The sequence below is a fragment of the Schistocerca cancellata genome, chromosome 1 (genome assembly GCF_023864275.1).
Source record: "Schistocerca cancellata isolate TAMUIC-IGC-003103 chromosome 1, iqSchCanc2.1, whole genome shotgun sequence".
NCBI classification, from domain to species: Eukaryota; Metazoa; Arthropoda; class Insecta; order Orthoptera; family Acrididae; genus Schistocerca; species Schistocerca cancellata.
This window is the reverse complement of record NC_064626.1, coordinates 913,440,934-913,459,103: the sequence shown is the minus strand read 5'-3', so window position 1 is coordinate 913,459,103 and position 18,170 is coordinate 913,440,934. Positions and strand designations below refer to the sequence as shown.

At 43.5% G+C, this 18,170-nt stretch overlaps 1 protein-coding gene across 1 annotated transcript in view; it reads left to right on the top strand.

The window, feature by feature from the left end:
* The window catches only part of LOC126114040 (pickpocket protein 28-like), a 196,644-nt gene that overhangs the window by 29,132 nt on the left and 149,342 nt on the right, over positions 1–18,170 (top strand). The window lies entirely within an intron of this gene.

Here is an 18,170-nt window from a genome sequence, read left to right as displayed (position 1 = left end):
TTTATGGTCAATGACTAAGTGTAAGGTCAAAGAGTCGGATGCAGGTTCTGAAACTGTGAAATACTTTCCTACATTATAGAAGCGAATATTAAATTTGAACTAATACTGCGAAAAGTTTGACCTTGGATAGCTTAAAATGAAAATCTTTCTGTTTATTGCAAAGGAAAAGAATAGATTTTCTAAAGCATTCTCTGTCATACACAACTTGAAACAGGTCACGTCGACCAAATCATATGGAAGAACTGACAGCGACGTATGTCGGAAGCAGTAAGATCCATTGGCTTTTAGTTTGGCAGTATTCGACAGCCATTTCTTGGAGCAAGTAAATGAAGAAAGGCAGCGCGTTTTTGTTATAAAGTAACGTCTTCATCAATTACTTTCGTTTTAATGTAATCTACGAGTAATTGCTGATGTTTGATATTAACAAGAAAAGGATTCCGTAGACAGGGAAAGAACCTCTTCTTGGCAACTACCTCTATAATGTCCAAAAGGCATTAAATGATCTTCAAGCACATGTATTCCAGCAACGGTATGAAGAAAATGATAGTAATAATGACGTCAATAGTCGAATTATCCGGTACCTTCACACTTCACAGTGCATTTTCTCGAACTAAGAAATTTGCTGAATTAGTGAGAAGTTCAAAATGGCTCCACGTCGAGGCTATGATGCCTAGAAGAGTCTTTACATCCTGCTGACATGAGAATAGCATAATCTCCACGTCAGAAGCTTGCTTCTACTTAGCCATTTTATAGACCCGCATACACACACACACACATTCTTCTGTTATTTTTATTTGTTTGTTGTGTTCGACTATCGGCGAGGCACGAAAACGTCCGTCAATGAGTTTCTTAGCTTTGAGTACACGTACAAAAGAAATATAATATTTTATGTTGCTTAGTTTTGCAGTCAGTTCTGATTATTATTAGGAACTACGTTCCAGTCCCTAAACCTAGAGACAGCAATGTGAATCAGACGGATTAAGTATTCCAGGTCGTAGCAGCGGCGTGTTTGAGACGCCAGCTATGGTCACTTCCCAGCCTGCTGTAGGATCACATCGGTTCGTCTTCTTTCTGCTGGTAATGTAACTGAGATTTGGCAACAAGGCAAGGTATGTTTGGCAACTCCGTGGTCGTCGAGTTACTTCCTGGTGTGCTCTGAATTAAGCCTCAAAGTTCACTTGATTTTTCCTGTCATTTCCATTGAATAATCTGAGTTAGTATCGCTTTAGGTGTAACAAAATATTGTAAATTTACGGTTTTCAGCGCGGGAAAGTCGTTGCACGTGGAAATCGCAACTAATCTCGTCTTTTAAATAGCGGTTTACGAGTACTAGTCACTATTGGCCTCCTAAGAGGAAGCATAGACACATGCCTCTTCCCTAGCTCTGTGGTAATGTGCTGACCTGTGAAAAAGCGTCTGCTATGGTTTGTGGTTCCAGTCTTGCTGATTGTAACGTTTTTATCCCTTCTGTGAAAGAACTATAAGCAGTCAAATAATATGTGTGAAATCTTATGGGATATAACTAATAAGGTCATCAGTCCCTAAGCTTACACACTACTTAACCTAAATTATCCTAAGGACGACCACACACACCCATGCCTGAGGGAGGACTCGAACCTCCGCCGTGACCAGCCACACAGTCCATGACTGCAGTGCCTTAGACCGCGGGGCTAATACCGCGCGGCTACAAGCAGTCACATCAAACATCGATAAGGAAATCACAAGCGAATACTTTCGGCTCATAGTGCGATGGTGAAAACTTACAATGCTGCACAACATGTAATACCTCTTTCCGCTGCTGACAAACAAAATTTGGGTTTCTAGGAATACATAACTTTATTTATGAAATGCCACATTTGCATACCACTTGAGTATGGCACAGCATAGCAATCAAACACAGACCTAATAGAAATCTAACTGAGTAGTAGCTGCAGAAGTCAACAAGAATTCCTCCAGAACTTTCGCATTCCACAGTGCTGTGAGATAATGTACACTCCTGGAAATTGAAATAAGAACACCGTGAATTCATTGTCCCAGGAAGGGGAAACTTTATTGACACATTCCTGGGGTCAGATACATCACATGATCACACTGACAGAACCACAGGCACATAGACACAGGCAACAGAACATGCACAATGTCGGCACTAGTACAGTGTATATCCACCTTTCGCAGCAATGCAGGCTGCTATTCTCCCATGGAGACGATCATAGAGATGCTGGATGTAGTCCTGTGGAACGGCTTGCCATGCCATTTCCACCTGGCGCCTCAGTTGGACCAGCGTTCGTGCTGGACGTGCAGACCGCGTGAGACGACGCTTCATCCAGTCCCAAACATGCTCAATGGGGGACAGATCCGGAGATCTTGCTGGCCAGGGTAGTTGACTTACACCTTCTAGAGCACGTTGGGTGGCACGGGATACATGCGGACGTGCATTGTCCTGTTGGAACAGCAAGTTCCCTTGCCGGTCTAGGAATGGTAGAACGATGGGTTCGATGACGGTTTGGATGTACCGTGCACTATTCAGTGTCCCCTCGACGATCACCAGTGGTGTACGGCCAGTGTAGGAGATCGCTCCCCACACCATGATGCCGGGTGTTGGCCCTGTGTGCCTCGGTCGTATGCAGTCCTGATTGTGGCGCTCACCTGCACGGCGCCAAACACGCATACGACCATCATTGGCACCAAGGCAGAAGCGACTCTCATCGCTGAAGACGACACGTCTCCATTCGTCCCTCCATTCACGCCTGTCGCGACACCACTGGAGGCGGGCTGCACGATGTTGGGGCGTGAGCGGAAGACGGCCTAACAGTGTGCGGGACCGTAGCCCAGCTTCATGGAGACGGTTGCGAATGGTCCTCGCCGATACCCCAGGAGCAACAGTGTCCCTAATTTGCTGGGAAGTGGCGGTGCGGTCCCCTACGGCACTGCGTAGGATCCTACGGTCTTGGCGTGCATCCGTGCGTCGCTGCGGTCCGGTCCCAGGTCGACGGGCACGTGCACCTTCCGCCGACCACTGGCGACAACATCGATATACTGTGGAGACCTCACGCCCCACGTGTTGAGCAATTCGGCGGTACGTCCACACGGCCTCCCGCATGCCTACTATACGCCCTCGTTCAAAGTCCGTCAACTGCACATACGGTTCACGTCCACGCTGTCGCGGCATGCTACCAGTGTTAAAGACTGCGATGGAGCTCCGTATGCCACGGCAAACTGGCTGACACTGACGGCGGCGGTGCACAAATGCTGCGCAGCTAGCGCCATTCGACGGCCAACACCGCGGTTCCTGGTGTGTCCGCTGTGCCGTGCGTGTGATCATTGCTTGTACAGCCCTCTCGCAGTGTCCGGAGCAAGTATGGTGGGTCTGACACACCGGTGTCAATGTGTTCTTTTTTCCATTTCCAGGAGTGTATATGGCCGGATCTAGATTTCTGAGAGACAGACAGTTACAGCTTTTCTTTTGCACTGTACGACGTTTCCAACAAACAGATAGTGTAATAGAGAGGCTCAAGTGGAAAGGAACACTTCCTATTTAAATTTCTGCATCCTACACTGTTCGCAGTTTTGTGTAGGCGGCAGTTACAAGATTTTATTTCGGTGATTAGAAAATGGAGTCGAATGTATGCACTGGGTAACCGAGGCAGCTAGTTCATGGCGATTCGGTCAACCAAGTAAATGAATGTACTGAACATGCTGCAAACCACTACAGGGAGCCTGTGTGTCAGATTTCGCATCCAGTGTGGTGCACAGTTGTTTTGATAGAAAAATGAGTCAAAGAAAAGAAGATTTGGTGGACTGTTGGATTGATGGTATGTTCATACACTTATGGTCTGGGTTCGATTCCAACTTCTGCTGATGATTTTTGATAAGGAGAGACAGATTCTATTCTCTTCTGGATACGCCAAGTGAAGAAGGTAATAATGGCATTGTGGTCTGAAATTCACGTTAAACATGATATTACTTTTCTACCAAGTAGACGTTAGGTTGAACCACAATAAAGTCATGAGTCACGACACGTAGAAACTCTATCAGCAGTAACCTTTTATACTAGTTATTTATTTCTAGTGACGAAACAAACGCTATGTAGGGTCACAGGACACTTACTCCATCTTTTATTTGAGCCTCTGTATGTAGATAAAATAGGTTCTGAACTGGGAATGCAACTCAGACCGCCCTTAATGCGGAATTTGATCCCTTCGTGACAATACAGCTCAACTACAATTTGTTGTTTGTTCAAAACTGCAGTTTCCTCAACATCTCCATATATTGCGCATGAATGGGTTCGAATCCTGGCCCGGCATTAAAGTTTTCGTTATGTATTATCAAGCTCTACCATGAGAACACCTAACTGCTGATGGATAATAATTTTGATTTTTAATGTATTTTCATTCGTTGTCAACACTAACGATATCTGACGTTTTTGACACCCAGTGAGACACAGAACTATTTGTGAGATCACTGTAAGTTCAAGGATGTTATTCCGAGCTGCTGGTGGAGAAAAATTCGGTAGCTGACGTCTCTTTGTGTGCAGTCAACAACGATATGTGTGGGGTTCGATTCCCAGTCAGCACTGAACTATTCGTCATATTATTTCTAGTTCAAACACGCTCACATGTCGCTGCTGGCGCAACAAACCCATATTTAATGTTCGTGTTCTCTAGAATATAACAGCGATAGGTGCCAGGTTGGAGTCCTGGGAAGGAAAAAATTAATGTTTCGTCTCTTCACTTCAGGTAAAACATCTCGCTACTGCCGAGAAAATCCGATATGTCACAGTTGATTGTGATTCGATGTCAATCCAATTAGGTTCTGGGTTCGAATCCCTGTCCAACACAAAGCTTTACCTCACGGCATTTCAAGTAAGTTACTTGTGAAGAAGCTATATTGAACATCTCTCGTTGTTCGTTAACAAGGATAATAGATGCTGGGTAGGAATTCGTGTCCGTTAAAAATGTTTACGTCATGTAATTTAAAGTTGATATTTGCTAACTGATACTGTCTAAAATCGGAGTATATCACTCTCTGTATGCCTACTCAGGAATGACTGTTAGTTTCCGTCAGTCACGAAGTCTTTGCTTAGTCTGCATGACCTGGGTTTGAATCCATATGCAGAACGAGACGGTTCGTCGTGTCATTTGAAGTTCATACATATTCTCAACTAGCTGCTCGTGGATAAGTTAAATTTTTAATGTCATTTTGTCTGAAATAATAAGTACAGTATGTTACTTTGTAGAGGAAATCATGAATACGACGAATTTACTACGTGCATTACCTATCTGACCTAATAATGAGAGTGGTAACATTTCAGGTATGTCATTTATTGTAATAAATGTGAGCTTACAAGCCTTAAGGACAGTCTTATCTGTGATAAGGTGTTCCATGATATTTGTAGTACCTTGATATTACTTAACATCTTGAGTTATTGCGATACAGAGCAATGTTTTCTAGTGGTGACTTGTTGGAACCATTTTCCATAGTCAAACGACTGTACCGAGGAGCGATTAGAGGACCTGCTAGACAGCTGCGTTATGTGGGTTGCATGCGAATCAGGTGAAATGCAATTCAGGTCGTTCGGATACTTTTGAGCACGACTGTACATATACCACCGAATGTAAATGCAAAATTATATCTTTGTACGATACATAGTTCAGGATCTATGATGTCGTAAACAATGAGATGCGTGAGAAACTGCCGCATCATGCATGACGGTTAAATTTATTACTTCCTTTGATAATAGCCATATTCGCCGTATATTTCTTGGACGGTACCTACAGAGGCCGCTGAACATACCTTCAAAATTACATCATTGTAAGACACATAGTTCAAGAGATATGACGTCATAAACATCAAGCAGATATGCCAGAGGCTACGTGATACTGCCGTGTATGCACAGCTATAAGTAGATACCTGGGCAATTCCGGGCTTCTGTGCTAGGGCCCTATCTAGGTTTATTCCTGTTTTGTTTTATTTTTCCTAATTCCGCTTTTTAGACTTGCTATTTACATATAAACTGAATAAAATTGGGGAAACATTGCAAAGTTGTTTAACTCCTTTGTTAGTTACAGTGCCAGTCTCATTTTGTTCTCGGTTTTTGCTGCAAAGTTAGTTTCATTGTATAAGCTTTTTATGGCCCTTATCAGGTGTAATATTTTTTTTTGTAATATTGACCAGAGTTGTTTACTATCTAACCTTTCAAGTGCGTCGACCTAGTTGGAAGAAACCTTGTACGTCTCATTATTTAATTCTCTTCCTGGAAGTGAATATATCACTCATTATCGTTCGAGCAAATCTAAATACATCTGATCTTCAGTTAAAATTGTTTCCGCTGTTCGTATCAACGTTGCCTGGAGACAACTCGATGACGAGTACAGACTCCTGATGAAAGCTAGCCCATGAGTGCTAGAAACAAGAATCTAACAGGAAATGCGTCAAGGAAATCAAATACACTTTGAGCAGTGGTGGAGCCTGAGGATGGCGGTAATGTGCCGCCGAAAGCAGTCGTGTAATAGAATAAAGATATTCCCAAGATAAGGCTGTGGTGCCACTTTTTCTTATATAAGACGCAGGCAGTTCATAGAGAAGCATTCCATGTGTGGGTGAGTACTGTCTTGCCAAAAAATGACTTCACGATATGTTGCATGAGAAGTAACATGAGAACGACGGATGTCCGTGACATGTCGTTACGCTACCAGTGTCCTCTCAACCAGTGGTGACCTGGATTCATACCTGATGGCTCCCCACACAGTTGTCGTCGCCCTTTTCCCTGACGATTGTCACCCGAGCTAGTGCAGAGCCATTCATCAGCAGTCCATGCTTCCCGTTCACGGCACAGCTCCAAACGTCTTTGTTGTTGTGCTTATGGTGCTTATGCATAGCACGGTAGTTCCTGTGCTGCCAGTCTCCAACCAGTGGTGTAGCATGGCATATGTTGTTCCAGGCAGTCCATTACTTGTTCTCAGGTAGCAATGACAAATGTCAAAGGGTTAACATGTGCTCGGTGCACAGTACAGTAATCCTCCCTTGTGGTGGTCAGACGCGATCGGCCGGAACCTTGACGACCAGTACGCTCGCATGCCCTCGCGTCCGCATGCAGCCCAACATCGGGCCATTGTCATGTCCGAATGCCCCACAAATTTAGATACAGATCGATTCGACCAGTCGGCCAAATGGAGACCCACAATGAGGCAGGTTTCAGAATCTGTCATGTGCTGATTATGCTTTCTCACGTCAGTACATGCCATCTCAGTATCGTTCACAGAGATCACTCAGCTGCTGACGCTGGTGACGCCCTTTATATACTCTACTGGGCCTGGGAACAACACTAAACATGAACAACACTAATGCACTCGGGTGGCCCTTCTACATGTCACAGAGAATTGCAAATGTAATCATTTACGTCCCCACCAATGGTGTGTACGTATACGAACCGACATTGAGCACTATGGGACTTGACATCTGAGGTCATCAGTCCCCTAAAACTTAGAACTACTTAAACCTAACTAATCTAAGGACATCGCACACATCCGTGCCCGAGGCAGGATTAGAACTTGCGACCGTAGCAGCAGCGCGGTCCCGGAGTGAAGCGCCTAGAACCGCTCGTCTACATTGGCCGGCCCAGACAGTCAGGTACCCGTACTCAGTGACGTTGTCATCGTCGCGCTCAATACAAAATACGAAACTTTCTACAAAAATGAAAAATTTAGAACGGTATGGCATTCGATACAGATTTTTCCGCCTGAGGTGTTACTGTATTATGAACGTTAGCAAGTTGTGTTTCTCTGTATCTCCTCCTTATTACTAGCACTGTATTGCTGTAATTTCTTGTCCCCTTATTGTCCTTTCACATGTCGGCAAAACAAGGAAGTACACTACCTTTAAGCGATACTGGCAGAATATTCGGAAAAGTCAACAGCATGTACTTTACAGGTGGATGACATCGATGGAGAACTCTCAACGACGTCGGAGGGTGGCAAAGGAAGCGTGGGCGGCGACATCCAACGTCAACGCAGAGGAAGAGGTCTGGCAACACTTGCTTAAATATGTGACATAATTGTTTATTTCTTATTAATTCTATTGTTGTTTTATTTAAAAATAAATGTATTTATGGAGACGTTTACAAAATTTTGCCACAGTTCACAAATGTATTTTTCAAATCGAGATAGGATTCCGCACGATCTTCTAGTTCATCGAAAAAATAATTCACCTAAGAAGTAAATACCGTTAACTTAGTACTACAGCATAGTTTTTGCCATCTACAGTACAGCCGATAATAACAGTAGCTTGATGAGCTGAATTACGGTAATGACGACAGGACTTTTTGGATGCACAGTTTCGAAAGCCTGAGAACCCAAACTTTAATATGATAGTTGTTGTTGTTGTTGTTGTGGTCTTCAGTCCTGAGACTGGTTTGATGCAGCTCTCCATGCTACTCTATCCTGTGCAAGCTTCTTCATCTCCCAGTACCTACTGCAACCTACATCCTTCTGAATCTGCTTAGTGTATTCATCTCTTGGTCTCCCTCTACGATTTTTACCCTCCACGCTGCCCTCCAATGCTAAATTTGTGATCCCTTGATGCCTCAAAACATGTCCTACCAACCGATCCCTTCTTCTAGTCAAGTTGTGCCACAAACTTCTCTTCTCCCCAATCCTATTCAATACCTCCTCATTAGTTACGTGATCTACCCACCTTATCTTCAGCATTCTTCTGTAGCACCACATTTCGAAAGCTTCTATTCCATTCTTGTCCATACTAGTTATCGTCCATGTTTCACTTCCATACATGGCTACACTCCATACAAATACTTTCAGAAACGACTTCCTGACACTTAAATCTATACTCGATGTTAACAAATTTCCCTTCTTCAGAAACGATTTCCTTGCTATTGCCAGTCTACATTTTATATCCTCTCTACTTCGACCATCATCAGTTATTTTACTCCCTAAATAGCAAAACTCCTTTACTACTTTAAGTGTCTCATTTCCTAATCTAATTCCCTCAGCATCACCCGACTTAATTCGACTACATTCCATTATCCTTGTTTTACTTTTGTTGATGTTCATCTTATATCCTCCTTTCAAGTCACTGTCCATTCCATTCAACTGTTCTTCCAAGTCCTTTGCTGTCTCTGACAGAATTACAATGTCATCGGCGAACCTCAAAGTTTTTACTTCTTCTCCATGAATTTTAAAACCTACTCCGAAATTTTCTTTTGTTTCCTGAGTCTGATTAAAATGACTACAAGTTTAAAAAATGATGGAATAAATATAAAATACTTGCTCCCGAACTCTCTCCCTCACACACACACACACACACACACACACACACATACACACACGCACGCAGACACACACAAACAAACTGTCTCCATGACATAACAGCAGCAGTTTTATTCATCAGTGAATCAATACTACATGGCTTTCAGACCTGTAGTATTATCCCTCGCAATACCAACCTATTTTTCGAAACTTATATTACAGATGGAGGGGTACATTGCACCTACAAAAAAGTTAATTGTTTTTGACTAATATTAACAACAGAGTTTTTAAAGAGGCATTGATGTGTAAGTAGGATCTAGAACTTGAAAATATCGCTTAGCGCACTCTCAGTGATACCAACATACTTTTCACTAACACGCACTATGAAGCTGTGAGGGTGGGAGGAAAAGAGGAGGGTGGAGGGCGGGCATACTTTGTGACTGTGAGGGTACTGGTGTGTAGTATCTGTAAGTGGTTGTCCTTTGGAGGGCGACAATGCCCACTGGCGCAGGGAATCGCAAGCAGAGGCAGTTGTTGAGAGGCTGTGGAAGGTGTAGGCTGCGTGAGCCAAAGGCGGTTGCGTAGCGAAGGATTTATCTCTGTGTTTAATAGTAGTGGCACACAGTTTGAATAATAGTTTGTTTATGTTTGTGCAGTGTGATAAAGGAAATAAATTACATTTTACCAGTTCTTAATACGTCTCCATCAGTTAGTACCACACCATTGCATTTAACAATGAACGAAGTCTCGATATACACATCCAACTACAACAAGAGGATTGTAACATAATAATCATTAATTAACCCATATAATGTTCAAGGAGAAGGGAACTTATATGACCAACACTAAAAACTTAAAAAAATACAGATTTCGTTAAGTATTGTTGACTTTCATCCATAACATACTTTTTAAAGAGGTATTGTGTGTAAGTAGGGTCCTGAACCTGAAAATATTGATGTTAAATTGGCTGTGAATAATCGTTTATAGGCTACTACTGAGACTTCAATTAATGGGTTACGTTTAACTGAACAATTTAAAACGTTTGTGGAATCTAGTAAAAGACTTCATCAAAAACAACAAACGGGTCAGAGTTGACGTCCGAGATGGTTCCACACTCGGGAATAGATCTGGCCACGGGACTACCTCAACATGAGGCAGGCACTTGATAGACGCACCATGTGTGGTCGTGCATTATTCTGTTGAGAAATGGCACCACGACATTGTCGTATGAGAGGTAACAAATGAGGACATGTGATGTCCATGAGATATAGTTACGCCATCATAGTAAAAGGTAAGGAATGAGGAGATTCCATGCTGAATCGGAGAGGAAAGGAATATGTGGAAAATACTGACACGGGGAAGCGACAGGATGATAGGACATCAGGGCATGACTTCGATGGTACTAGAGGGAGGTGTAGAGGGCAAAAACCGTAGAGGAAAACTGAGATTGGAATACATACAACAAATAGTTGAGGATGTAGATTGCAAGTGCTACTCTGAGATGAAGAGGTTGGCACAGGAGAGATATTCGTGGCGGGCCGCATCAAACCAGTCAGAAGACTGATGACTTAAATGGAAAGAAAAGTACCCCCGACCTCACTACCAGCTGTGACCTGAAGTCAGATCCGATGGCTCCCTCGGCCACGGCATGATGCCAGGAATCACACATCGGAAGGTTGGAACCTCAATCCAGGTTGCCATCGTACTCGCCGAAGATGGGCGCCCGGAGTGTGCAGAACCACGATTCTTCGCTAAACGCAATGAGACGACATCCATCAACAGCCCATCACTCCAGACGCAGCCCTTTGTGTTGCAAGGTTAACGGAAACCTAAGCATGGGACGGTAATTTACTAGTCAGGCTATTATTAGACTCTGACTAATGGTACGGGACGATACAGAATGTTGCAGGGGATCCGTTACTTGTTCTCAGGTGATAGGCGCACATGTTAAGACGTTACACTGTTCTTGGTGCACAGTACGGAGGTCCTCCTTTGTGGAGCACTGAAGTAGTCGTCTGGAACCTTGACGAGTAGGCTGCCCTCTCATTCCCATGTGGCCCAACATCGGGCCACACATCCGAATTCAACACAAATTTGCTTATGCGCTACTCGACCGACCGCCTAAATGAGACCCACATGGAAGTCTCTTTGGAACTGTATAAGGTGCCGACAGCGCTGTCTCCCACAAGAATGCAGCACCTACTTGTCCTTCACAGTGATTATTCAATGTCTGCCGGTGTTCCCGACCCTTTTAAACCATCCATATATGGTAACGACAGTAATGCATTCTGGTGACCGTTCTACCTGCTGGAGAGAACTGCAACTACAAACATTTACATATGCGATATTGTGGGTACGTGTGCGAAGATACATCGAAATCCGACTGTGTCTTCTAGATCCTTCACTATTTTTAGGGTAGTGTAAAATGAGAAACATTGACAAACGAATTCTACAGAAATTTCGATGTACAGGGCATGAATGGGTGCACCCAGATGTCAATGATGAGGTTCTTTGTAGTGAATTGGTCTGACAACGAGAAAGGTTGCCTAACGAAACGACCTAACGACGTTTCATTAGTCCTCTACCAGTACCTGTGAACAACGTTATGTGTGAGATATGGAAGAATACACTACTGGCCATTAAAATTCCTACACCAAGAAGAAATGCAGATGATAAACGGGTATTCATTGGACAAATATATTATACTAGAACTGACATATGATTACGTTTTCACGCAATTTGGGTGCATAGATCCTGAGAAAACAGTATCCAGAACAACCATATCTGGCCGTAATAACAGGCTTGATACACCTGGGCATTGAGTCACACAGAGCTTGGATGACGTATACAGGTACAGCTGCCCCTGCAGCTTCAACACGATACCACAGTTCATCAAAGTAGTGACTGGCATATTGTGACGAGCCAGTTGCTGGGCCACCATTGACGAGTCGTTTTCAGTTGGTGAGAGATCTGGCCGGGGCAGCAGTCGAACATTTTCTGTATCCAGAAAGGTCCGTACAGGACCTGCAAAGTGCGGTCGTGCAGTATCCTGCTGAAATGTATGGTTTCGCAGGGATCGAACGAAGCGTAGAGCCACGGGTCGTAACACATCTGAAATGTAACGTCCACTGTTCAAAGTGCCATCAATACGAACAAGAGGTGACCAAGACGTGTAACCAATGGCACCGCATACCATCACGCCGGGTGATACGCCAGTATGGCGATGACGAATACACGCTTCCAATGTGCGTTCACCGCGATGTCGCCAAACACGGATGTGACCATCATGATGTAAACAGAACCTGGTTTCAAAAAATGGTTCAAATGGCTCTGAGCACTATGGGACTTAACATCTGTGGTCATCAGTCCCCTAGAACTTAGAACTACTTAAACCTAACTAACCTAAGGACATCACACACAGCCATGCACGAGGCAGGATCCGAACCTGCGACCGTAGTAGTCGCGCGGTTCCAGACTGAGCGCCTAGAACCGCTAGACCACCGAGGCCGGCGAACCTGGTTTCATCCGAACAAATGACGTTTTGCCATTCGTGCACCCAGGTTCGTCGTTCAGTACACCATCGCAGGCGCTCCAGTCTGTGATGCAGCGTCAAGGGCAACCGCAGCCATGGTCTCCGAGCTGATAGTCCATGCTGCTGCAAACGTCGTCGAACTGTTCGTGCAGATGGTTGTTGTCTTGCAAACTTCCCCATCTTTTGACTCAGGAATCGAGACGTGGCTGCACGGTCCGTTACAGCCATGCGGATATGATGCCTGTCATTTCGACTGCTAGTGATACGAGGCCGTTTCGATCCAGCACAGCGTTCCGTATTACCCTCCTGAACCCACCGATTGCATATTCTGCTAACAGTCATTGGATCTCGACCACCGCGAGCAACAGTGTCGCCATACGATAAACCGCAATCATGATAGACTACAACCCGACCTTTATCAAAGTCGGAAACGTGATGGTACGCACTTATCGTCCTTACACGAGGCATCACAACAACGTTTCACCAGGCAATGCCGGTCAACTGCTGTTTGTATATGAGAAATCGGTTGGAAACTTTCCTCATGTCAGCACGTTGTAGGTGTCGCTGTGGTGTCACCGCCAGACACCACACTTGCTAGGTGGTAGCTTTAAATCGGCCGCAGTCCATTAGTACATGTCGGACCCGCGTGTCGCCACTGTCAGTAATTGCAGACCGAGCGCCACCACACGGCAGGTCTAGAGTGACGTACTAGGACTCGTCCCCAGTTGTACTACGACTTTGCTAGCGACTACACTGACGAAGCCTTTCTCTCATTTGCCGAGAGATAGTTAGAATAGCCTTCAGCTAAGTCCATGGCTACGACCTAGCAAGGCGCCATTAACCATATCTGAGAGTCTCACTTGTATTATCAAGAGCGATGTACCACAAGGACGAATTAAAGTTAAGTAAACAGAAGCTCCGTACTTTTCTTTATAGCATTCATTAAGTATCCTGTTTCAGACCTCACGCCAGCCGGCGTGTGTGTACGCGTGCCTTTCGGTTACCCGTCACTGTGGACTGGCTGTCTTGTCAGTCCACAACAGTCGCCACCGGCGCCAACCTTGTGTGAATGCTCTGAAAAGCTAATCATTTGCATATCACAGCACCTTCTTCCTGTCGGTTAAATTTCACGTCTGTAGCACGTCATCTTCGTGGTGTAGCAATTTTAATGGCCAGTAGTGTATACACAGACGATATCAAGCGTAGAAAGGGCGTGCTGGCTGGGACTGCGGATAAAACCCTGGGAGGAATGGAAGGGCAGGAGCTGGAGTGTGTGCGCCGCGACCTATCGGCGTGTGCCAGCAGCAGCAGCCAGCAGCGCCGGCATTGCGTCGCCCGAGGGCAGCGGCGCGGTAAGGCGCTTTAGCGGCCCGCCTGGGTTGGGGGAGGCATTGTCCCTGGCTCTGCAGCTCACCAGATCACCGTAAGCCGGCAGGGCCAGCCCGCCTCACACCCTCCGCTCTTTTTGTCTCTACATGCAAACCTGCTGATGGCCCGCTGACACTGGTCGCTGCTTCATATTCCCGCTCACGTCATAGCGGCGTTGAATGAGAGTTCAGGAGTCAGGTGTTTGTTGTCAGTGCTCTGTTTCGACTCATTTGTGTGGACTTTTTTGTGTGTGTGTGGTACAATTAGAGTGGGAAATACGATTTTTAGGCTTATATGGTAGTAGAGTGTATGTAATATAGGATACCACAACCATGTTTTTTACTATAATTGATAAATTTTTTTCAAATGAACACTATGTACGTGTCATTTTGACGAAATCCTAGAAAGTGCGGAAATCCATCTAATAATAGAACTGAAAAGAACGTTATGAAGTTAATGTTATTACTATTATTATTATTGTTCAAACTACCTAGTGACCAAGTGACAATTACAGTTCCTTTTCATTTGCTCTTCTCTTTTCCTGGAAAATGCTTTAATCTATACAGCATGTCTCCCTCTTCTCCCTTCAGACCAACTATTTTCGTACTGCTTCTGCCTTGGGAAACTCAAAAATTTATCACTTGTCTTCTGAAAATGTCTCAGTCTGTTGCCTCTTCTGGCTTTGTGTTCTGTATTTCTTAATCTCTGTTAAATTATTGGATCCATGTTGTCGTTAATTTCTTTCTGAGAGATCGCCTAAAATCTGTTTTGTCAGCCTATTGCCATTCATAGTCATAAATGTACAAAAATGTCAGTTTTCTTGCTGTTTCTGTTACTTTCTCTATATTTTGGTTATTCATGTATTTCCTTGTTGTTTCTTAACTTCTGCTGTGCTATATCTTTGTCTGGTTAAAAACGTAATTATTTTCAGTAGGAAACACATAATAAAATGAAGTTAAAGACTATTAAAGAACGACTTCAGTCACTAATATTTTTTATTACACTGCACTATACATTGCAGACACACCTTCAGTTGTATCCAGATACAGCAGGACACAAATTATACGAACTCTAACTGTTTGGACCACCAGTTATCCCAATCGCTTTAACGAAAATGAATATTTTCCTATATAACTGAAAGTAATGGTATTGTTCGATAGTTATTACGGTATACAGTTCACCGTATCTTTCTTTATCATTCTAAAATCAATTCGCAGCGAATCTATTAGCAGACAAAATCTTCCAGTGGTTAATCAATACAGTACGCACACTGTTGTACGCACAAATCGCACATTGTTGTGTTTGTGGTGCCTGCGTTCCGTCTACCGTGTCTCTTGGTTTGTGCGTGGGGAATATCAACAATTTCAGAAAAAAAAGTCTTTAGTTTTAAACTTCGAGTCTGTCCTCGAGAATGAAGACGGGAGCAAAGGCTCACTGACAACAGAATATAGTAGTGGAAAACTATCAGCAGACCCTAGAGCAGCGGAATATTTATTGAAAAATTCAAAATTTAAGCATAATCTTATGATTCTGAGTTTCTAGACAACAGAGATAAGACAAGCCTAATTTGAAAGTCTTTACCTGAAACGACTTTAGCTATCGAAAGAGAAACTGTAATGACCGTATTAACATGCTGAAGAGTGCTAACTCTACAGCAAACCACAAAATACCTCTAATCTAAAACTTCTAAGCTTTCAAAAATGTTAAAAACTTCCCTTCTTTTTCAAGAACCAACCAAAGGTCTGGGTGATAGCTATTTTGTTTTGTAAATGGTACGATTCAATATTCAAACCTGAAGTAAAAAAAAATCACTATTCTTTTCCTGCCGCCTAACGTAACGAGTTTGCTCCTATCAATGGATCAGTCGGTTGTCGAAACTATGAAGCGACAGTAAAGAAGACAACTGTTGAGGAAGCTTTGAAAATGAAGAGGAGATGGAAATGAAGAAGGCATTGCGAATCATCACCAAAAATTTGATTTAAAAGACTGCTCTTACATGGCACCAGAAGCATAGAAGTTGGTGAAGACGACCACTTTGAAAGTACTTGGACTAAATTGAAAGGGGTTTCAACCAAGGGTGAGGTACAGAAGATGAAGATGAAAGAAGAAGCGTGAAATGGAAGAGGAAGAAAGAGAAGCGAAAGGGGACGAACTGACACTATATGTAGGTACAGTACGCTACACAACCTAAACAAAAATGTTTCCTAGTTATTAAATTAATATTACGGTAGTAGATGTACACAATTTTGGCTTTTTTCTTTTTTTTCTTTAGAAATAACCTGTTTACATGATTTCTCCAATTGGTCGGATATTTGATTATACAGATAGAGTCTCGTCTCGAGTCATCCACGTAATTGGAGTTCTACTGTACTTTCATTAATTCTCTTGCTCTTAAGTGAGGTAACTCTTCAGAATAGAGCGTTCTTGTTAGTAAAAGGCTGAATGTTAAATTTGGAAATTATGAAACAAGGAAAGGAATGAAAACGAGAATAACTGACAAACTACTCAAGCTGAGTAGAACATTCCTGTATATTGTAACTTAATGCTGATAATTATGTATCATAACACAACATCACTTCGTTCAAGCCTTTCATGTTTATCTATAGATGTAAACAGTTCACACATACGATATAAGACAGAGTTCACAATGATGTGGGACACACGGGGGTTTTATTACTCGGTTTTGCGGGTGGTACAGGATTCTTAAGGTAGCGTATTCTTCGAGTTTCAGATGAGGGAACAGTTGGTACGGGATACATGTTGTATAGGGTAATCAGATACAGAAAGCGAGAAGGATTTGAACGAAGCAATAAAATTTGGGATGGGTGGAGGTTCATAAAACATTTTCATAGGTAAGGATAGAATGGATGAAGATCACTTAGGTATGTTTGATGATTATAGGATTTAGTCCACATGATCTGCCGGATACTGGTTTCATTTTATTGTGTCTCCTTATGGACTGTTAGATACTTCCAAGACACCTTTTCATCCAGTTTTTGCCCAAGTTATTTTAAATACTTCAGTGCGGTGCATTGGCCGTTTGTGAGCAGTGAAACTTCACGTGGGTTTGCTTATAACTGCTGCTCAGGCTTTTGAAGGATTGATGCAGTGGTCCTGTTTGTTACACCAGGAGGTGAAAATCTTAGAATGGAATTGGAGGGATCGTTGGGACGAACCGAGTACGTAGGGCAGCGTGGTAACTAATGTTATCAGTGTACTGAAGTTGGTACATGCGAAGGAAAGACTTAGAAACGTTAGTTGTGTATGGCAGGTAGTGAAATGTATTTTTTAAAGTTTTTAAGGAGGAAGAAAATGAAACATGGTATAGAAACACAGTCGATTCCTTTCAAATAACATTTAAAGACGTCGCAGCACCACTTTGTTTTCGACCTCCAGTCGGTCACGAAATGGAAACCAGTCAAAATCAAAAACGTTTATTTTCAGCAGTTAGCCACACCTTGCAGCTACGTCTCAACACATACGCCGCTCTGACTTAGATACAGTCGGAGAGAGTACCAACTTTCCAATACCCTCATCATTGATGGCAATCGCCTGTGCTTTTTGCCAATTTTATGCGGTGGTCTGCAGTTCGTTGTCTGTGCCAAGATGTTGTCTTCATAGCCAGCGGTTCATGTGAGTAGAGATGACTATCAGAAGGCTGTATGATGGGTGATCAAACACTTACCACCAAAAACGCTACTGGAGCGTCCTTGTTGCACCTGCAGTGTGCGACCAAGCATTGTCGTGAAGAAGGAGACGCATGACAGTTACATCCTGTGGGCTGCATGAAATCAGGCGGAACACTTGGCGGGAGATTCTGTTGCTTTAGGCATCTTTACCTGTTCGTTGTGTGCTATTGCGGCGGCGCTGTTTCTTTCTTCCATTACCTGCACCTACCTGTTAACTCGTTGAAGCAGATCGCCAGTAGGAAAGCCGAGCAGAAACCTACCGTACTGCAACTCGCACCAGGCTGCATACAATGTAACTATTCCAAGAATCGGGAAAATGTC